The sequence below is a fragment of the Cupressus sempervirens genome, chromosome 1 (genome assembly GCF_028749045.1).
Source record: "Cupressus sempervirens isolate cs-2001-9-10 chromosome 1, ASM2874904v1, whole genome shotgun sequence".
In the NCBI taxonomy this organism is placed as follows: domain Eukaryota; kingdom Viridiplantae; phylum Streptophyta; class Pinopsida; order Cupressales; family Cupressaceae; genus Cupressus; species Cupressus sempervirens.
In genome coordinates this window covers 618,378,544-618,384,547 of record NC_143118.1, presented here as the reverse complement: position 1 = coordinate 618,384,547, position 6,004 = coordinate 618,378,544, and the positions used below count along the sequence as shown (strand labels likewise).

At 34.5% G+C, this 6,004-nt stretch overlaps 1 long non-coding RNA gene across 1 annotated transcript; it reads right to left on the bottom strand.

Moving 5' to 3' along the window:
• Nucleotides 1-4,326: 4,326 nt before the first annotated feature.
• On the bottom strand, nucleotides 4,327-5,521 carry LOC149579428 (uncharacterized). Its single transcript, XR_016358392.1, has 2 exons — nucleotides 5,382-5,521; nucleotides 4,327-4,789 (listed from the first exon to the last, which is right to left on the bottom strand). It is a non-coding gene; the product is annotated as an uncharacterized LOC149579428 (long non-coding RNA).
• Nucleotides 5,522-6,004: the final 483 nt, after the last annotated feature.

Genomic DNA, 6,004 nt, shown 5'->3' with positions numbered 1-6,004 from the left:
CGAAGGGCACGGTACAGTAGGATTGACTCATATTTGATGAGCAATGGCTTTAGCAAAAGCAATGGTGAGCCTACTCTCTACATCAAGACAGCAAATGGTAATGTATTGATTGTTGTCTTGTATGTAGATGATTTAATTTTTACTGGTAATGATAAGGCTCTAATTGGTGAGTTCCAAGAGGTCATGAAAAGTGAATTTGAAATGACAGACCTTGAAATACTTTCTAGGCATAGAAGTAAAACAAATGCATGATGGCATCTTCATCTCTCAAGAAAAATATTCAGGGCAGATCTTGGAGAGATTTAAAATGCAGAACAACAAGGCAGCCCCCACACCAACAGCAGTAGGTCTAAAGTTGAGCAAGGAAGACTCTAGCAAGAGAGTGGATCCAACACTATACAAGAGTATGGTTGGAAGTCTAATGTATTTGACTGCAACTTGTCCAGACCTAATGCATGCAGTAAGTTTGATTTCTAGATTTATGAAAACACCAAAGGATTCTCATTGGCAAGCGGGAAAGAGGATCCTAAGGTATGTGAAAGGTACCAAAGGATTTGGAATTTTGTATACTACATCAAATGATTTCAAGATGGTTGTTTACACAGATAGTGATTGGGCTGGAAGTTTAGATGATAGAAAGAGCACTTCCGGATACATGTTTCATATGGGATCGAGTGCAATTTCATGAGCATCCAAGAAGCAACCTATTGTTGCTCAATCTACAGCAGAGGCTGAATACATTGCAGCAAATACAACAGTATGTCAAGCAATTTGGCTAAGGAGGATCTTGATAGATTTGAATGAAAGGCAAGAGGATGGAACCACAATTTATTGTGACAACATCTCATCAATTGCATTGTCCAAGAATCCAATCTTCCATGGGAGAAGCAAACATATTGACATCAAATATCACTTCATCAGAGAGTTGGTGGAGAATGGGGATATCAAAATGAATTTTTGCAAGTCTGAGCAGCAGCTAGCAGACATTTTCACCAAGCCATTAGGCATTGTATCTTTTGTACACCTAAGAGAGTGTCTTGGTGTAGTTGATTTGGATCAGCTGTGATCCTTGTTTGTTTGGCTCAGGACAAAGGGGGAGTGTTGGAAATTAAACGTCAACGCCTGTAGGTTGTCCTCGAGCCCCACGCCCATCTACCCTGTCAGGTCACCGCAGGCATCCATGAACGGCAGGCATTCATTTTGGTAGGTGAGATTTTGAATTTGAACGTTGAGAGGGGGGAAATGAAATGAGACAAAAGGAATGATTTTTTATTCATTCAATAGAATTTGCAGATCAAGCAGATCAGAGAGAAGTTGCAGAGCTGAGTAGAGAAGGAAGAAGGAAAGAAGGTTGTCCTCGAGCCCCATGCCCATCTACCCTGTCAGGTCACCGCAGGCATCCATGAACGGCAGGCATTCATTTTGGTAGGTGAGATTTTGAATTTGAACGTTGAGAGGGGGAAAATGAAATGAAACAAAAGGAATGATTTTTTATTCATTCAGTAGAATTTGCAGATCAAGCAGATCAGAGAGAAGTTGCAGAGCTGAGTAGAGAAGGAAGAAGGAAAGAAGTTTGTGCCTGCAGTTGCACGTGTTTCCCTTGCTCACTCTGTAAGTTTTTCATTGTTAGATTCGTCCTGTTGAACTAGTGATTGCTCCAGGCACCTTTGTATGCAGTCATTAGAGTTGCAGGTTTAAAGTTTTTTGAAGCATAATCAGTTTAGGATTATTTTAGGGTTTTTCTGGTTGAAGCCGATGCTCCCAGATTTTGTAATAGTTTAATAAAAGATTTAATAGAAAGCAAGCAGCATACTTAATCTATTGTTCTTCATCTTCTATTCATTAGATTTAACAAGTTTGGTTGAAAGCTTAAAGCTTTGGCTCTCTGGTTTTAATGGTGAAAGCATCCACGATGAAATCTCTTAAGTTATAATTTCTCAGTTGGAGCCGAGCTCACTCGGCATCTATTGTTGCCGAGCATTTCTTTTGGAGCCGAGCATACTTGGCATCTATTGCTACCGAGGTCCTCTTTGTGCCGAGTTCACTCGACACTTGTTGCCTGTCACTCGACACCATCAAGTGTCGAACAAATCTGGCACTCGGCACCTTCCTGTGCCGAGCACTTTTTCTTCAAGTGCCGAGCAAACTACCACTCGGCACCATCAAGCGCCGAGTAAAACTGGCACTCGGCACCTTCATGTGCCGAGCAACTTTTAAGTGCAGAGCAAAGTTTTTCAGGGTTAGGGTTGTGAGTATTGAGTTGAAATTTAAATTTATATTAATATTTTTCACAAAGAAGTGATGACTCTTTACAAGGTATCTAATCTTAGCAAATCTTAGCAATACTTAAACCATAATAAATCTACTATGATCAAAAGTTAAAACATGTTTATTTAATGTAAATTCAAATGAAGAAAGGTTTGAGGATAGAAATAACTTCGACAATTAGATAACTATTTGTGAAGATCAGATAAACTTCATAACAAACCAAAAAAAATAGCCAACTTATTAAACTCATATAAAACAGAATTGATATAAAATGGCCAACTTGTTCGTATATGCCGATTAATGCTTGTTCGTCTCTCTCATTTACTTGTTCAACTTCGGAGCATACTGCAAAGTTTCAAAACACACATTTTGAACGAAAACGGATTGTAAATTGTGTGATGATAGTAGATACATTGCGCAAATATATTCATCTTCTTTCTTAATTATTTATTCCTTAGTCTTTCTTGTTGGACCGTATCTGTGCAGGAAAGCAACATTTTCAAGTTGAGGGTCATATTAAGTAATACAAGGATTACATTTTGCATATTCACCTGAGATGTCTGGTGTGAGGGTTCTTTGCTGTCTTTGTGAAATCTGCTTATCTTCTTCCTCTGATTCTCTTTCTCTACGAATATTGGCCCATGGAGCATATAAAATATGGGTAAAGAATGAAGATTTTTTTTTTAAAAATAAAGAAATCAAAATAACAAAAGCTCTGATATTCAGATATAAATGTTTTTCTCTGCTGTAGATCTATAACAGCTCAAACAAGTGGTAGATTGCTGACCATTTTATTATGAAAAAAAATCTCAGGTTTTCTATTATAAAATATTTTTGCAATCTAATATTTTCTAATTGATAATAAATCTGAATTAGATGAAATAAATCAAAGATAAACATTCACACATTCAGATAAAATAGGGAGAAAAAAAATTTAAACAGAGAATGCAGGTTGGCTTGCAAGCTGAACCAAACCTAAGTCTACCAATACTAGAAAAGATATATGACCTTATCATATATTCAAAAGTAAGGGTATCAGAACAAATGCAAACATAAGAATGGGAGGTCTTGCAAGTGAGGTTAAAAGAAAACTATGTAAAGGAAGTGATGACTCTGTACAAGGTATATAATCTTAGCAAATCTTAGCAATACTTAAACCATAATAAATTCACTATGGTCAAAAGTTAAAACATGTTTATTTAATGTAAATTCAAATGAAGAAGAAGGGTTTGAGGATAGAAATAACTTCTACAATTAGATAACTATTTTTGATGATCAGAGAAACTTATAACAAACAAAAAAATAAAGTATAGCATATTCGTCAATTATAGAAACAACAATTAAAAAATTACCTCCAAGCTTCATAGAAAAGTAAAATAATAGACAAACAAAAAACATAGCCTATCATAGTAACTAACTCTAGAAACAACAAGTGAAGAATTAGGTCCAAGCTTTTATAAAATTGAGAAATAATAAGCAAATAAATAAATAGATCTAGCATAGTAACTAATTTTAGAAATACAAATTGAAAAATATTTCCAGCCTCCAGGTCATCAGTCACTATCACCTCACATTTACAAGAATATCTGCAACATGGAAGACAATTATTTGATTCTATTGAAACAGATTTTGTGAATATTCCACATTTAAATGTTACCTGTACACAAGACGGAGCTGATGGAGGTCCAGAGAATCTAGGCCAATAATCAATTGTGGTTATAAACTAAACCTCCTAATTGAATGGTGGTTTGCTGTAGAACTTTCACTCTATAATCTAGATATCGAGTCTTTCAAAGAGGACTTAAAACTGCATCAAATTGTGTAAGAACTTTATATAGAAATAGGAAGTCACAAATGAAATGCAATCAAAAGAAAGATTGAAAGGTAAGCATGGAATTACCAGTTCTCTGCAAGAGTGATAGAAAGACAGGGTACAAAAGATCAAGAATTACATAAAAATCAATCAACTTCAAAACATCAGGTTTAATAGTAGTCTTTCCATATTCATGAAAATTGATAATTTCATTTTAAAAAACAATTTACTTCAAAATTTATGAATAAAAATCAAAGGAAAATAAGATTTTATCGATTAAAAATGCAAGAACAGGCTCCATCATGAAGCCTCGATAATGTTAAGGTAAAATCTCAAACAATTGATAGAATGGCTGAATTCTCAGACAAAAGGAGAAGTGGAGAGGAGATCTTACTTACGGTAATATACAGGAAGATTCTCAAACTAAAGCTGTGAGCATTGTAGTAAGCGCAAAGAGAAGAGAATCAGGAACATAATCCAAATCCTTGGTAGTTGACACAGAAAACTCTGTAAAGATTATAGATGAGATTCAGAGCAAGGAAAGATTATGGATGAGATTCCGTGAAATTAGGTCGAACACATCTCTCTGCTGTTGCTTGCAATCAATGAACCACATAAATCCTCAATGCTTGCCCGCACAAACGAAAGCTCAATGGCTCTGCTGTCCATCTTCCATCTTCTTTACATAGATTAAATACATGCAGGGCTCTAACAACAATTTATTGAGAAATATCCACATATATTAATCTCATTTAACAGAATTACTCTTTTTCCAATAGAGCTTTTAACAATCAAAAGTACTACTCCTAAAATAACGGTCGAGTAGAAAAGAAAGACCATAATTCTTTGAAATCTTTTCAAAATAGTTATAAATCTGTGTTGACTGTAGCAGAAAAACTTATAATTGTTGTTTGAAATAGATAGCTATACATAGTAACTGACTCTTTCTAACAAAAGAAAAGAAGAGAACCAGAATTTGTAGCTGACATTGCTAACACGAGACAGACACAAAGGTTGCTCTGAAATTGCGGGAAACGTTGTGGAGAATAATTATCAAAGAATGGGATGCACATTGAACAATTATTTCCATTTAGAATAACACAACTTTTCTAGTCAACAGCTCTGACGGAATTCAAGCTAGTTGAAATCTTATTTGAGAGAAACACACGAAAGAAAAGAAAAGGAAAACCCTAAATGTAGAACGAAAGAAAATGCAGGGAAGAAAAAAATTCGAGCAATATAAAATATATGGAAGGCGCAACACGAAAACAGCAATTCAACTTAGCCAGAAGAGACATACCTTATAAGACAGAAACGCATCATGCAGCCGCCATGGCTATCGCTCTGATTCCATGATTCTCCTTTCAATTCACCTTCATTGCGACGCAAAATAGTTTGCTTCTTCCAAAAATTGCAAAATTCAAGCAGGAAGAAGCGATGTGAAGCCAGAAAACTACAATCTGCCCCTGTACATGAATGGCCTATAAATAGAGGGATGAATTCGATCTTTTCCTTAACGGTAATATTAAAAAAACTTTTTAAAAAGCAAGACCATTGCCTAAAAGGTCCGTTTGAGTTCAAGTGTGGAAAGACAACATATGCGTTTTGATGCTGCTTTATTCATTTGAATGTGGGATAATGTTTTATTGTTTGTAACTTTGTATATAATATTTAATAGTAATTTATTTTTAAAAATGTTTAAATATATGAATAAATATTTAGAGATTTGATCAAATAATTTTGAATATAACATTTTAAAGGAAATGAAAGTAAATAATAATTTTATTTTCTATAATATATGAAAAATAAGTAAAAAATATTTAGAGATTTTAATTGTCTAGTTATTTTCATCTCAAGAATTAATCTTGAACTCAAGTATGAAAGAAGTCAAATATTTTAGCAATACTTTTAAAAGACAATTTA